The sequence below is a fragment of the Leucopleurus acutus genome, assembly GCF_964270905.1.
Source record: "Leucopleurus acutus genome assembly, chromosome: 14".
In the NCBI taxonomy this organism is placed as follows: domain Eukaryota; kingdom Metazoa; phylum Chordata; class Mammalia; order Artiodactyla; family Delphinidae; genus Leucopleurus; species Leucopleurus acutus.
This window is the reverse complement of record NC_139156.1, coordinates 65,793,410-65,810,846: the sequence shown is the minus strand read 5'-3', so window position 1 is coordinate 65,810,846 and position 17,437 is coordinate 65,793,410. Positions and strand designations below refer to the sequence as shown.

At 36.2% G+C, this 17,437-nt stretch overlaps 1 pseudogene across 1 annotated transcript in view; it reads right to left on the bottom strand.

Annotated features, from left to right (window-relative positions):
• LOC309971435 (E3 ubiquitin-protein ligase RNF13-like) overlaps nt 1-16,630 on the bottom strand; it is a 54,374-nt pseudogene extending 37,744 nt beyond the window's left edge. Inside the window, exon 1 of the transcript in view lies at nt 16,429-16,630. The product of the transcript in view is annotated as an E3 ubiquitin-protein ligase RNF13-like (transcript). The remainder of the gene's footprint in view (nt 1-16,428) is intronic.
• Between the last annotated feature and the right edge of the window lie 807 nt (nt 16,631-17,437).

Genomic DNA, 17,437 nt, shown 5'->3' with positions numbered 1-17,437 from the left:
AACTCAAAAAGTATTGAAGACTTGAACATAAAACCTAAAACTATGAAAATCCTAGAAGAGATCCTAGTAGTGGTAAACTTCTTTACATCAGTCTTGACAAAGTTTTTTGGATTTGACACCAAAAGCAAAGGCAACAAAACCAAAAACAAACAAGTGTGACTTCATGAAACTAAGAACTTTCTACACAACAAAAGGAAACCATCAACAAAATGAAAAGCCAACCTATGGAATGGAGTAAATATTTGCAAATCATGTAAGGGATTAACCAGTATGGAGATTCCTCAAAAATTAAAAATAGAACTACCATAGGATTCAGTGATCTCACCTCTGGTTATATTCCCAAAGGAAAATGAACAGTATCTTGAGGAGACATCTGCACTCATGTTTATTGCAGAATTTTTCACAATAGCCAGATTATGGAAACAATGTAAATGTCAATAGATGAATATATAAAGAATCTATCTATCTAATATAGATACAGATATATATCTCACATATATTTAAATATTACAGATATTATTTAGCCATGAGAAAGAAGGAAATCGTGTCATCTGCAAAAACATGGATGAAACTTGAGGGCATTATGCTGAGTGAAATAAGACAGAGAAATTCTTTATGGTATCACTTACATGTGGAATCTAATATAGCTGAAACCGTAGAGACTAGAATGCTGGTTCTGGAGGCTGGGAGGGTAAGGGGAATTGAAAGCTATGGATTCAAGAGTACAAACTTCCAGTGTTAGATACACACATTCTGGGGATCTAATGTACAGCATGATGATTACAGTTAATAATTCTGAATTAAATACTCGAATGTTGGTAAGAGTGAATCTCCGGTGTCCTCACTATAAAAAGAAATGGTAATTAGGTGACATGATGGAGATGTTAGCTAAAGCTAGCTATGGTTGTAATCATTTTGCAATATATAGGTGTATCAAACCAACACTTGTTTTATTGGCGTATAAAAACATTGCTTTACAATGTTGTGTTAGTTTCTGCTGTACAATGAAGTGAATCAGCTATATATATACATATATCCCCTCCCCCTTGGACCTTCCTCCCACCCCCCCACCCACCCACCAAATCCCACTCATTTAGGTCATCACTGTGCACGGAGCTGAGCTCCCTGTGCTACACAGCAGATTCCCACTAGCTATCTATTTTATACATGGTATTTTTTCAAAAAAAATATTGGAGTATAGTTGTTTTACAATGTTGTGTTAGTTTCTACTGTACAGCAAAGTGAATCAGCTATACATATACATATATCCCTTCTTTTTTGGATTTCCTCCCCATTTAGGTCACCACAGAGCAATGAGTTCCCCGTGCTATACAGTAGGTTCCCATTAGTTATCTATTTGATACATAGTATCAATAATGTATATATGTTGAGCCCCATCTCCCAATTCATCCCACCCTCCTTACCCCCTTGGTGTCCATAGGTTTGTTCTCTACATCTGTGTCTCTATTTCTGCTTTGCCAATAATATCATCTATACCATTTTTCTAGATTCCGTATATATGTGGTAACATATTTGTTTTTCTCTTTCTGACTTACTTCACTATTATATATATATCAATCCTAATCTCCCAATTCTTCCCACCCTCCCTTTCCCCCTCCGTGTCCACCTGTCTGTTCTCTACATCTACGTCTCTATTCCTGCCCTGCAAATATGTTCATCTGTACTATTTTTCTAGGTTCCACATATATGCGTTAATATACGATATTTGTTTTTCTCTTTCTGACTTACTTCACTCTGTATGACAGACTCTAGGTTCAACCACATTTCTACAAATGACCCAATTTCATTCCTTTATATGGCTGAGTAATACTCCATTGTATGTATGTACCACATCTTCTTTATCCATTCATCTGTCGATGGACATTTAGGTTGCTTCCATGTCCTGGCTATTGTAAATAGTGCTGCCATGAACATTGGGGTATATGAATCATGGTTTTCTCAGGGTATATGCCTAGTAGTGGGATTTCTGGGTCATATGGTAGTTCTAGTTTTAGTTTTTTAAAGAACCTTCATACTATCTCCATAGTGGCTGTATCAATCTGCATTCCCACCAGCAGTGAAAGAGGGTTCCCTTTTCTCCACACCCTCTCCAGCATTTACTGTTTGTAGATTTTTTGATGATGGCCATTCTGACTGGTGTGAGGTGATACCTCACTGTAGTTTTGATTTGCATTTCTCTAATACTTAGTGATGTTGAACATCTTTTAATGTGCCTCTTGGTCATCTGTATGTTTAATGACACAAAAACAAAAATAAACGGGACCTAATTAAACTTAAAAGCTTTTGAACAGCAAAGGAAAACATAAACAAGATGAAAAGACAACCCTCAGAATGAGAGAAAATACTTGCAAGCGAAGCAACTGACAAAGGATTAATCTCCAAAATATACAAACAACTCAGGCAATTCAATATCAAAAAAACAAATAACCCAATCAAAAAATGGGTGGAAGACCTAAACAGACATTTCTTCAAATCAACACATTTTACACCTTGTTGGAATATGTTACACAACATTACATGTCAGTTATATCTCAATAAAGCTGGAAAAGAAAGAATTTTCAGGACTTAACAACGATGTGGGAGATAAGAAAGACATGTCAAGAAATGGCATTCAGATTTCTACGCTCTTGAAGAACTAGAATTTGTTCCAAGGAACACATTTTAAGAGTGCTGGAGCTGAGATGAATCATGGTCCTCTTTTACTTACTTAATGTTCTGTCCATAATATTTTGATACTGAATATCTTGATATTGATAAAAAACATTATATACTAAGCCCTTGAATTTGATATGAATATTGTTCAGCAATTCTCAAATTATCAAATATAATTTCTCCCATTAAGTACAATAAGAAAAATTTAAACTTAGTTAACTGAAAATTCAAGACACTTCTTCAGTTCCTGATAAGCAATAATGAAAGATCTAAAGCCACATCATGTGGGGATGCTAGGAAGTGACTAAACTCTCACTGTCTTCTCTGTACACAGAGTTTCACACCTGCACCTAAATAAAAGGACAAGTTATTTTGGGTTATACATTTTCAAGTTTTCATGTGACTAGTGGTAAATAAAAATATTATCCAGTACAAATAGCCTCTGTAGCAGTTAACATTTTGGAGAAGTAAGCATTTATTTTATTATTTTTTAAAATTCATTTATTTTATTTATTTATTTTTGGCCGTGTTGGGTACCCGTTGCTGCACATGGGCTTTCTCTAGTTGCGGCGAGCAGGGGCTACTCTTCCTTGTGGTGCACAGGCTTCTCACTGCGGTGGCTTCTCGTTGCAGAGCGTGGGCTCTTCTAGGTGCGTGAGCTTCAGTAGTTGTGGCACTCAGGCTCAGTAGTTGTGTCTCATGGGCTTAGTTGCTCCTTGGCATGTGGGATACTCCCAGACCAGGGCTCAAACCCATGTCCCCTGCATTGGCAGGTGGATTCCCAACCACTGCGCCACCAGGGAAGCTCTGAAGAGGTCAGCATTTAAATTAAGCTATACTGGAGTTGATTTTGACCCCAAAGTCTCTGTTGTTTCAGAGACTATGAGGAAGATTTAAACTCCCAAACTATGTGAATTATTGCAGCTTACTCTAAAATTTGGGGAGATAACCTGCACTCCAATTTATGTGCTGACTTACCTTCTTTCAGTCGAGAATAAAATGGAATCTTAAAGAAAATATATTAACAATTTTTTAGTCTCTCAAAGGGTAATCAACTTCATTTATGACACTGACTTTTCTCTCAACATCTAAAGATATTACTTCAGTGTAAAATTCCTGTTAGCTGGGAAGTTAACATTAATACTTATCCCTATATGACTAGTGATTATTAAAGATGTAGAATAAGCAGAAACATTGTGTTGGATCTTGGAAAGAGATTTCTAATTCCACTGTGTACTTTCTTTATAAGAAATGTCTTGAGAAATTCATGCCACTTGCCTGGAGGCAAACATATCTCAGTCCTGGTGAATAAAGCTCTGAATGAATTAGCCCAATTCCATTATGTTAAGTCTGAGAAGTGTTGCCTTTACCCATTGAAAAGTTTATAATTTATTAAAGCCTCATGATCATACAATTCAGCCCTTTGAAATGGAGCTCAGCTTGATTAATTAAATTGGGAACATATGCCTTTCTTGCAGTTAAATAGAGAAAACACATTGTTTAGAATGCCTAAATTGCTGGTATATGTGTATTTGTGGATGGAAAAGGATAAGCTATCGAATAATCCAGTGACAATTAAAATACTTTCTGAAGAATATTTTGGCTACTTTTACCCTCATTAAGTGGAATTTTACTGAGCTAAGGATTGTCTGTTGGTTCCAGAACCATTGCCATCGGTCAAAGTTCAAACCTCTGAAGTTTCAGAAAATTAAATATTAAGTCACAGTTACCGGATTGTTCTTGAAGTACATAGAAACTTTAAAAATGGCCTATGAAGGTAGCTATATGTCCAAGGCAATTAAGCTTAGAGAAAATTTGAGGGTCTAGAAATGTTTCTCAGGGTCTAGTCCTTCACTCTCTACCTTGAGCGTGGGAATTTTTTCTCTGTTACACTTTTAGTATTGTGATTGGTAGCCAATATTTTATGTTGCTGAGAATGGATAGAGGAAAACAAGAAGCTAACCTATTAATATGAGAACAAACACTAGTCTTCTCTAAAAGAGTCAAACTCTGAGCATCTCATCTAATCCCCCAATTCATTATCTCTGCCATCTCAACTTGCTATCTCCACCTCATCATAATCACTTCCTGCCCCCACCCCCACAAAACACAAGTGCAGAAAGCCACAAGGGTGTGGTCTCCATTGTGGTTCTATGGGCTCTAGAAGACCTTTTAGAAATAAACATTCAGCAGAAGAGAAGTAGTCATAAACTGATAAATACAAGAAAGAATAACGTGAACTCTTATTCTGTTCTTGTTGGAACCTTAAGCAAGTCACTTAATTTCTGAGTCTATTTTTTTTTCTTCTTTAAAATAGATGTAAACTATCCATTTGTACAACTGATTCAAAAACACCTCCAGATTTGTCCACACCTTTTTCTCTTGCAATGTATTTTTTTCTGAAGATGACTGATTGGCACCATTGCAAAAGAATCCAGTCATGATTTTTCAAAAAAAAAAACTCTAGTTATTGAAGGTGAGCTTGCATTCTGCCTCAGCATGAAAATATGTGCATCTCACTTCTCTCATTTTGCAATAAGCTCAAATATACTTCTTTGTCAACATAGAGAAACTCATTAAGAATAAAGCCAAATTGGAGGTCACTCTTCATTGTTTCTGAGTGAGAACACACAGATTCTGTCCCTAAAAGACCCCAATACTTGCCAAAAGTAAATTGTCATAAGTTGTGTGCTCATTTACTCTACACTCATGTGATGACTTTAAAATAATGAAATAAATGAAGCATTTAATTTAAATGATACTTCATCTGTTAATGGTATTTGTGCCAATTTTCAATAGCTTTTGGTAGTGTTAATGTTATTTGATTTCTGAATAATTAAGCAATACATTTAGTACTGGCAAAGTGATTAATTAGAAACGTTGGACAATGTGCCAAAAAAGTTATCTTTTCCTTCTTATGTTATTTATTTTTGAAGCATTACAGAAGACTAGATTTATATAATTTCAGGCTTGTAGATCTTAGAGGCTATATAGTCCAACTGCCAACCTGAGGCATGTACCAGGTCTACATTTTCCCAGGAAAGTAGCTGCTTAAAAGGTATTGCAACATACATTATTACTTTCCAAGGAAAACTAGGCCATTGTTGAAGGGCCTGAACATTAAAAACAAACACAAAAACAAAACAAAAAAAATTAAACTACTTACACTATCTATCACCCCTAATGTTGCAGAAACTCTATTTGATGCTGGAAATGCAAGGTTGATTTAGGCAAAATTCCTGCTCCCAGATAACTTGCAGTCCAGTAGGAGATTAACAGGTAAAACAGATAATCCTGACTCAGGACACAAAATTTTTGATAGAGGTGTTTGTAGGGCACAGTAGGAAGATGGAGGAGGGCAGTTAACAAAGATTCAGGCTTGAATAAAAGCTTGTCTAAGAGCTGAGGCCTGATCTGAATCTTGATGAAGAATGAATGCCTATAATAACCTAGCGGAATATTTGCAACGGACAGTTGAGTATATAGGCTGAAGTTGAAAGGGTTAGAGATATAGAGCTGGGAGTCATTAGCACACGCATTTAGAACTCAGACGCATAAAAGGGGGCTTCCCTGGTGTCGCAGTGGTTGAGAGTCCGCCTGCCGATGCAGGGGACATGGCTTCATGCCCCGGTCCGGGAGGATCCCAAATGCCACGGAGCGGCTGGGCCCGTGAGCCATGGCCGCTGAGCCTGCGCGTCCGGAGCCTGTGCTCCGCAATGGGAGAGGCCACAACAGTGAGAGGCCTGCGTACCACAAAATAAATAAATAAATAAATAAATAAATAAATAAATAAAATAAAAAAAAAAAAAAAACTGGATTAATTCAGGTTCGAAATTTAAACTGCAAAAGCAAAATGAAGAAAAAGGCCAAGATTACATAGTAAATGGGGTTGTCATTGAAAGCGTAAGTGACAAAGCAGGTGGGTTGGGAGGATGAGCAAAAGTCCCTGAGTCAAAAAGCATATCATTAATTCTAATGTACAGCATAGTGACTATAGTTAATAATACAATATTGTATAGATGAAATTAGCTAAGAGAGTAGATCCTAAGTGTTCTCACCAAAACAAAAACAAACAGAAAAAGTGACTATGTGAGGCGATGAATGAGTTAATTAACTTGATTGCATGTAATCACTTGACAATCTATGCATGTAGGTACCAAATCATCACATTGTACATCTTAAACTTTCTGTTTTTGTATAATTTATTGGCCATATTAGGGGCATGACCTAGGTGTAGTATAAGTCTTAATGATTGATTTTTTTTTTTCATGCAGTTACCTGACTTAAGCTTTGATTGCTGTGGCATCCACTTCAAAGAGGGCTCTCTGAATAAACACACTGTCAACCACATGGCTAGATAAAGAGCCAGGATGTGCCCCCTGCACTCCCCTCTCCCCCACATACATACCCAGACTCTTGGTTTTAGAGATCTTGGTTGATTTTAACAACTGACCATTTGGGCCTCTTGTTTTTCTCTTTCTAAGCTTTAAATTTCCACTCTTACGTTTTAAATTCACCAATAAAAAGTGAGCCCACAAAACCCTTATAAAACAAGGGAAATAAAAGAGCATTGCTTACCAACTAGTTCTACAAGGATTGAGTCATTAGTCACTGCAGTCACCAACCAACAGTGCACCCTGAGAAGAATTCAGAATGAAAACCAGGATGAGGCACTCTGTGCTTTGGATAAACAGGCCATATGGGTAGTTAGATGCATATCTCAGGAAGAATTCTAATGAACGCAGATTCTTGCATCTTCCCATACATAGAAAAGCACTAAAATCATGAACTTGGGATATCCGTTCTTTGTGACTAGCTGTAATCTTTTACCAAGATGTATGTATGCTGGACTGCACATATTCCCTAGCCAAAAGTTATATACTGGTTTCTCCCCTACTTCTCTGGAGCAATTTCCCCAGAGCTACTGAGAGGCTATCTCCTGGGCTATAGTCCTAGGTAAGATCCTGAGTAAAACCTAAACTCACAACTCTTATGTTGTGCATTTTTCTTTAAGTTGACACCCTAGGCCTCCACCATTCAACCCAATAAAAACAGAATTTCAGGACTGCATGTTCTCTCTGTCTCGCTCTCTGTGACCTCACTGTGTGGCCCCAGAACCTGTAAATATGAAACCTTGTCTATTTAAACGTTTTCAAATGGTTATTGCTGAGGGTATCTTGTAATCATAAGAACAAGGGTTGGTCAAGCCACAACACAGGTTATTCATATGCTGAGACTGTAGGCAGATAGGGTTAGGAGTCCCCAGAAAAAGAAGGGAAAGACATAGCTTTCTTGACATAAGAGAAGCCATTTTAGGCCCCAAGCCATTCTGTGATCTATGCCTGACCTCAATACTTGCCCAAGCACATTTCTTGCAGAACTTCCTGGTTGAAACTGTAGAAGAAGAGGCCTCAGTAATTAATGATTTTAAAGGAACAAAGAATGCAAGAACAAGCATCTCTTACCAGACCAGGAAAATAGTTTGACCATATCTGAGACAATAAATCAGTCCCACAGACTCCCAGTTCTGTTTGAAAGTAAAGATCAGCCTGGCGCACATTGCACATTCTTGAGCTCTTTTGCGGGTTTCAAACCCCTTGAGCACGCAACCACTGGACTAACTGGAGCCTGAGAATCAATGAGGCCAACCCTTATTGGCCCTCATGACTTCAATCAGAGCCTGGACTCTGTCAACCTAGAATGACCTTTGCCCCAATTCTATGATGAAATCTCATCTCCACCAGGCAAGCACCCCTAGCACTCTGTCTCTCTACCTGGAACGACTATACCTTTCCTTCATATAGTATATGCATGCACCCTTAGCTTAAAAGCTCCCTGATCTTGCTATTTGGTGAGACACTACTTTGGGAAGTATCCCTGGTGTTCCCCTTACTTGTTGCAAGGAATAAAATCCTCTCTTCTCTTGCTCCTTAACTTGGTTGTGCCCTCTGACTAGATACCCACCAAGAGGTGAACCCAGTTTTCAGGTAACAAAACCAGCACAAAACACCTGGGCCTCTAGAGACATGACTGAAAAAGGAATATGCTAGGTATAGCTTATGGCTGAGTTCTAGAGTGGGTGTGCCCCTCCCCCCCTTTAAGGACAAGATATCTTTTTCTAAAGAATGGACTTTTAGACTTCTTGTGTTTCAACATTCTAATTTGCATCTAAAGCTTGCACTCAGTGGGTTAAAACTTTTATGATATTGGTCAAATAATTGGATAATTCAACTTTTTCCATTAATTTGTGTTTTGAGCTCCGCAATGTAAACAATATTAGAAACTCAATTCCAGAATTCCTCCTAGGGAGGGAATTGTCTTTGCTTTCAGAAATTCATCAATGAGTGATTAAGATAGAAAATTATGCCCTGAATGCCTGAGGGATGGCTGCCAGTAAAGCATCAGAGAAAATGGTTTATAAATAAATAAAGAGATGCATTTATTGCTGACTTGGTATTGTTTTCTCCTAGGAGGAGGGATAGTGTTCAGATTAGAAAAGATGACAGAAAACAAGAGATGAGAGCGGGGCTATGAAAGCATGTGCTCTTGGCTGCTGTGGAAAGATGAAGAGAGCAGCCACTGGGTACATGTGAATAAAGAATATTTCACAGAATAGAAATTTCTAATAAACTGTTTTATTTTTTTTTCTCTTATGTTCAATATATGTTATAAATCCCATGCAGCCATTATGCAGTTGAATTACTTCCAGAGGCTAAGGAAGCTGAAAACGCTGAGCATTTTATGTCTTTTAGACATGGTACAGAAGTCCACATGGAAGGAACTGCTCAGAGGGAAAGAAGTAAGCTTTGATGGGAAAATGCATAATTGAGGGATTGTGTCAGGCTATCACAAGGTATGGCATGGGGCTGAGGTATAGGTGAAAGGTTAAAGATAACTTGATTTTACCAATAGCTGATAAAGGCTATTTTGTCCTAGCTCATAGGCAGATTACATTGTAAAGAAGGATACCTCACATTACTTGTTTAAATATGGAGTTTGATTATTGGCAAAAGACCAAAGAATTGCTGGGTTTTGACTGGTTAAATGTCCTTAAAGTGTGATTGGTCCATAACAAGTGACACACATTTGCCTGACTGGGCTGCAATAACGTATCTTGCAGGGAAGTGTGGTTGTACCAGTTTTATATTTTACTAGGTACAATTTAAATTTTTTAAATTTGCTTTATTTGTTTGAAACATTTTACAATATCAATTTCAATGGATTCCATAATTAAATTCCTCAAAGAAAAATGCTCCCAAGATAAATGGCTGAAAATGTTTATTTGTATCATATAGATTATAAAAATTATACTGTGAAAATGGAGCAGAAACATGTTCATTGTCAAATTCACATTCTCTTGTTAGACCAAGAACATATTGGTTGTAGTCTAGTGTTAGGCTGATGGTCTACCAAAGTTTCTAGTATAATTCAACACATAGTTCATGACTTATCTTTCATACCACACAGCTGCTTTTTGTCTTTTGAGCTATTTTTTATAAACATAATTTAGCAATTATATTCTTTGTCTTTTTAGGTTGATGTTATACAAAGTCCTAACACTTCTCAAATATCTAAGGCAGAAATAATGAAGGTATATCTTAGTATTGTTGTTTTCATTAATATTTTTATTTCCAAGAAGCTTCCTTTGTGATGTTAAGCTCTGCGCACATAGCTTAATTATCAGGATTGAGAGTAGAGACCAACATTTTCTAAGGATTTCGTGATCAAGAAGAAGGCAGTTAAACCAATACGTAACTTCACTGCAAAACAATTTATCTGAACAAAGAGTTTGCTCATCTGAGAAAACAACTTACTTTTCACAGAATAGTTTACTTACATGGATTCATTTCAGTTCTCAGTTTGCTGTGTCTACCAACCCTAAACTGTTATATTACAAATGTCGCCCAATTATGATTTTTTTCCCCTTTAAAGTAAGTAAGTTAAGAAAGTAAGAGCTCAATTTGATTGATCAATAGTTTTTCTGGTGGTCTTTTTATGGAAGATGACAGTCATCAACCTTATCAAGTTATTTACGTCAACGTGTCTGTTACATTATTTGTAAATAGAATCAGTATGTTTTTTGTGATTACATGAAATAATTTAAGTAATATACTAATGACAGTTCCAAGAACATAGTGATTGCTCAGTAAAAATTGTTTATTATTAACCAAAAGCATTAAGAGCAATCCCATTGTTCTTAGAAATACATGGACACAATATAATAGTTTGATTTTTTATGATAACAACATTGTTTCCCCTATAGAAAATTATGTTAAATGAAAACGATGTTAAACTATTTCTTAACTTCTTTTACTTTAATCTGTTTATTTAAACCAGGTGAGGTGGCTTGATATTTTATTGAGCACTAGGTGCAGTTTCCTCAGGTGATAAATTTAAAGAGGAATAAAACATTAACAAATACACTCTCAACCATCCTTTATGTGAGATGCACCAGGGAACGGAGTGTAGATATTTCTTTGAGAGAAAAAACCTATGAGAATATGAAAATGTGAATCTGGTTGTAGGTCAATAACATCTAGAGAATCAAGGAACAGAGTGAGAAAGAGTAAGTGATAATCAGTCAAGGAAAACATGTTTCTTTTTCCCTGGTAAAATCCACCTATAAAATTAACTCAGCATCACCTTTTTATTGAACTGTTCAAACATGGCCAACGTGGTTTTATTCTTGCATTAAAAGTGTTTTTTTTCACAGGTTTATAGAACAAACCTGACACAACAATAAAGCTTTCACAAACATGTTAGTCTGTCTAAATTTGGCCATTTTTTTTGCTTCAGTATGTTTTCACACTTGTCCAAGTCAAAACCATCTTTAGATTGTGAGGAAATACATTGCAGGAAACTTGTTAAGCTGAAGCCATCTTACCTGTTAACTTCATTTTAGAGAGAGAAAAATGCTTCATAAAATTCTCATAATGACCAATAGAGCAAACATCCTTATTCTATAGTTGCATTAGTGAATTTATTACCTAATGTGTCTCAAACATTTCTGTAGAGGCCTTTGGTTTTCTTTTATTTAACATTTTTATTGTGAGTCATATAAGAAACTTTGCTGTGTCCTATAAAACAAGTTACCTCAGTTTCCAACCTAGCTAAAATTCTATCTTTAATGTGATGGGAAATGTCTGCATTTTCTGGAGCTCTATCTTTTTATGAATCCCATTTGTTTAATTGCCAAAGAACTGAGTGGTATCTTTATTGACATCACAGACATGGCCACAAGGGACTGACTTTCCAATTCTTAAATTATTTAAAAACAGACAAATGAAATATCTTTGGGTGAGGATGGGTAAAACTTATCACTTAATCATCAGTTGTCTTCTCCTTCTTCCTCTTCCTCTTCTTTTTCCCCTTCCCCATCCCCTTCATTTCCATCATCAGTACAAGCAGCTGTCCTCTTATGGCCACATTTTGACCCTTCTCATTTCATAAGAGTTTTATAGGGTTAAATATAAAATTTATGGAGAATAAAGCCATATTGAAATTTCTGTTTTTGCATAATCAGATAATTTCACTCATTAATCCAGTGTTTATCAAACTCTGGGTCATGATATCAGTGTGAACATTAAATACATAATTAGATTAAATATATCATGATAAGAAAATGAATCATACATAGAAACATTAACAGACTTTTACTTGATTATCTGTTGTAAATGCTCACCTGTATTCATGAGAATCCTGGAACTAAATTTTGTAGAATCTCCTTCTATGCATTTTTCCTTGTTTAGAGGCTTCAGTTAAGAAGCACTCAAGTGGGTAAATTCTGAAAGAATTTAGAAAGACTCACCCATAGGCAGAGTTTGAGCTCTTGAGCATCGTCTCCCTTAAGGATGTGGGCAAATAAAATCTGTGGCAGCGGTGGCCACTCTTGCATACCTAGAGCTTCAAGTTGTTGAAACTGTGGGTAATCAGTCAAATCCATTTCACCTGCTTTCACTAATCAAGCTCGTTTTAATTATTGCTACAAAAGACTTGCATGTCCTCCAAGAGGCTCGTAGCCTAAACAATAAGATGTTTGCCTGAGTTGTGTGTTTCAGGAATTTGGAGTCAGCTGTGTCTACTTTGAGCTGAGCTGGTTAAGATTGAAATTGAATGTGAATAGGCCTTGTCGCGTAGTTACGCCTGCGCAGAACGGTGATTACACACATTTTCCCAATCATCTTTCCCCACGCTCCCCACGTATCCCACGTTCCCTACGTTCTCTACGTGTCAGAACGTCTTTCTTTCTTCCTTATTTATTCCGTAGGTAGCGCAGGCCTCTTACCTTTGGACGCCAGAGTTTGCAGTATCCTGACTTGCTGCGCGTTGGGCAAAACAAACCTGGTTGTCTCCGGACTGGTGAAGCTAAGATTTACCATCTACATTCTAGCATGAGGTTGAGACTCCCTTCAGTCTTCAGCGTCTCCCTCTGAAGTCCTGAGACTCATGGTGGCTTCCAGGTGAGTTCCAATGAGTCATAGCTTTTAAACGCTGCTTTTATTTTTTCTAATTCCACCAGCACTCCCAAAGGTATACGTAAATCTAATGTTATGATTTCTCTGACGAACTCCCTTCAATTGCTTTTTAGTTCTGTATTTTTTGTTGTTGCGTTGAATGAGCTGTTTGTGTATTTTGGAAATTAAGCCCTTGTCCGTCTCATCATTTTGCAAACATTATCTCCCAGTCTGTAGGTTGTCTTTTCATTTTGTTGATGGTTTCCTTTGCTGTGCAAAAGGTTTTGAGTTAATTAGGGCCCATTTGTTTAGTTTTGCTTTTATTCTATTGCCTTGGGAGATTGACCTAAGAAAACATTGTCGGAGAATGTTTTGCCTATGTTCCTTTCTAGGAGTTTTGTGGTGTTGTGTCTTATGTTTAAGTCTTTAAACCATTTTGAGCTTATTTTTGTGTATGGTGTGAGGATGTGTTCTAACTTCACTGACTTGCATGAGGCTGCCCAATTTTCCCAGCACCACTTGCTGAAGAGACTTTTCCCCATTGCATATTATTGCCCCATTGTGTATTCTTGCCTCCTTTGTCAGAGATTAATTGACATAGGCATGTGGGTTTATTTCTGGACTCTTTATTCTGTTTCATTGATCCATATGTCTGTTTTTTGTGCCAATAACAAATGCTGTTTTGATTACTGTTAGCTTTGTAGTACTATCTGAATTATGGGAGGGTTATACCTCCTGATTTGTTCTTTTTCCTCAGGATTGTTTTGGCAATTCTGGGTCTTTTATGATTCCATATAAACTTTAAGATTCTTTGTTCTAGTTCTGTGAAAAATGTCATGGGTAGTTTGATAGGAATCACATTAAATCTGTAGATTGCTATGGGCAGTGTGGCCATTTTAACAATATTAATTCTTCCAATGCAAGAGCATGGGATATCTTTCCATTTCCTTGAATCAATTTCAGGTTCCTTTATTAAGGTTTTGTTGTTCTCAGCATATGTCTTTCACCTCCTTAGTGAGATTTATTCCTAAGTTTTTTTGTTTGTTTGTTTCCTTGATTCGATTTTAAAAGGGATTTGTTTGTTTACATTCCCTTTCTGATATTTCATTGTCATGTCCCTTTAGTCCTCCCCAATCTGTGGCATTTCCTCAGTCTTTTTTCATTCATGACGTGAACACTTTTGAAGAATATTGCCCAATTATTTTGTAGAATGTCCCACAGTTTGGGTTTGACTGATTTTTTTTCTTCATGACTAAATTCAGGTAATGTGTTTTTAGTAGAAATGCCACCAAGTGATGTTCTGAGTTGTCACCTTCTCAGTACACCACATTGGAAGGCACATAACATCAATATGCATCAGTATTGGTGATGCTAACCTTAGTAATTTGGTCAAGGTGATGTGTGTCCAGTTTCTCCACTGTCAAGTTACTATTTTGCCCTATATTATTAAGTATATTATGGGAAGATATTTTGAGACTATGCAAACATCCTGCTTATCATATTTTTGCTCACCAATTTTAGAATACAGTGATGATGCTTGTTGAAAACAATTATTACTGTACTGTTTGCCAAAAGACACTTTTCAATTTCTGACATTCTTTCCATATTTATGAAATTGAATTTTTACTATTAAGAAGAGTTTTCTCCTCTCAATTTATTTATACTAGTATTGTTTTATTCTACTTATATTAGAATGAAATCATAGGTATTTGTTTACATTATCTCAGATTTCTCCATTGACAGCCCCTTCAAGTTGTTGGCTATTGACATAACACCATTTTTTGAGCATTTCTTACTTTCCATGACTACAAGACATTCCAGGATCACCTTGTGTTTTCCCTGTCCCAGCAGTCTTTATATTCGTCAGTTATATTTAGAAAATAAGATATGAACACTAGATATTCTTATTACCATTCATATATATTTTGCCTCCAGGCCCTCTAAGCAGATATACATACATATAACTAAATCTATTTATCTATCTATCTATACAAGACATGAGTTCATACTGATAGCTCTGAGTGCAGTCTAACTCCATAGGGTTTATTCTAACCTTTATTTATTTATAACTCCTGTATGGAAAATGAGAAACCTGACTCATTTCCTCAGGTATTTCCTTATTTACTCAATCCTGGAGTACTTTAAATTTTTTGTTAAATACCTTCAAAATTGTTAACCTCTTTAACCCTCTGAAAAACGTACTGGCTAAATGGAGTATTTTGTATCCTTCTTTTTGTTTTTAACTTTCCAGTATACAGTAAAAATTCCTTCTTCAAAGTTACTTAGATGAGTTATTTTCTATTCAACATTCTTCACTGTGATTATGTCATGAATCTGTAATGCAGTTAGGTTCATTTGTAGATCATGGAATCTAGAAAGAGAAGAGAGGGAAGTCAGAACAAAAGAAATATTTTAGAAGATACTATTTGAGAATTGTCCAAAATTAATGATGAATACCAAATCACAGTTCCAAGACACTCATAAGTCAGCAAAGCAGGATAAATGCCAACAAAAGCACACACACACACAAAACTAAACATATCATATTCAAGCTGATGAAAACCAAACACAGACAAAAAATCTTAGCAACCATAAAAAAATGACATACAAATAAAAAATATAATAGTAACAGTAGATTGCTAATCAAAATCATGCAAGCCAGAAGAAAATGGAGTAAATCTTTAAAGTACTGAAATTGAAAAAAAACAAAATACTGTCAATCAGAATTCCATACTAAGTGAAAATAACTTTCCAAAATAAAGGAGAAATGGATATTTTTTCATATAAACAAAAACAGATAGTTAATTGCCAGCAGACTTCAACTAAAGAATTGTTGAAGGATTCTTCAGGTGAAAGTAATATGTTTAAATCAAACCTAGACCTAAGGGAATGAAGGTGTTGTAAATGGCATAGATGAAGGTAAATAAAACATTTACATTGTCCTTATATTCAATAGTTCTAAAAGATAACTATCTAAAGCAAAAATAGTAGTATGTGCTGTGTTCTTACTGTATATGCAAAATGTAAAGGTATGACCAGATATCACAAATGATCGGTGGAGAATTTTAAATTACAGGTTGTAAGTACCTTACAGGATATGTGAAGGTAGACGTTGATTTATTAATGAAATATATTGTGTTAGAGTATCCATTAATTTTGTTATTTGTGTATTCATCTACTCTCATTTCCACCTTTGTTTTAGTCTTGAGTCTACACATATAGACTTATTTGTGTATTCATCTACTCTCATTTCCACCTTTGTTTTAGTCTTGACTCTACACATATATGTTAAAGTATTTACCATCAGTCTTTTTGCTGAAGGTTGGATGAAGCTCATCCTCTAGTAGTTTCTTTAAGAAAGACTCAGGGATGCAGAATTCCCCTGGTTCCTTTACATTTAAAACCATTTTTTCCAAAGCTTTGATTAAAAGATTTAGGACTTGTAAAATGCTCAGAATGGTATCCGACACATGGGCAAGTGCTTCACTGACAGGTGCTTTCATGTTCTGATACAGTGAAATTTTCTGGGACAGATTGGGGTGTATTTGATAAATGGGATCAGGCAAGGATCTAACAATATCCACAGTTCTTCAGTAGAGTTGAATTAGTGAGGCTAGTTTGGACCTGAAGCCAAGGTGTAAGCATTGTACATGCCCTTGGAATGAAAAACAGTCACATCTATACACCCTTAAACACCTACCTTATTTTATTATCACTAGAAAATATGGAAAGGAAAAGGATGGTAAATAGGCAGAATTAGCTCAGTCGGCTTACCATAGGGAGAGAGGAAGTACAGGTGTTCATTGTAATTAGGTGCAGGCGGACTCAAGGGACTGTAAAGCCGAGGCATGAACTGTGTGTGATCTTTAATCCCACCAGCCAGCGAAACAAGAGCTGCTGGATATCAAGCTCTCACAAATTAGTTTATTTACTCCTGTTTCTCAGAAGAGGGGCGAAAAGAATGTGGAAACTAATTTCAACATTCTCCTTTTCTAGGTAACTTTATTGAGCACTTATGTGCTTCATTGTACAAAGCATTTAATATGCGCAGTATCCTTCTTATCACAGTAATTCTATAAGGTAGAAACAATGATAATGAATATTACACATGAGCAAACTCTGATGAAAGAAGGTAAAGAGTCATCTACAGCAGAGCTTCTCAAAATTGAGCGTAGTAGAACCACCCTGAAGGTTTGTTAAAATACAGATTTCTGGGTCCCAACCCTCTGACTTTGATTCTGTGGGTTTGGAGTGGGAGCCCAAAATGTGCATTTCTAACAAGTCCCTGGGTGATGTGATATTGTTCTTAG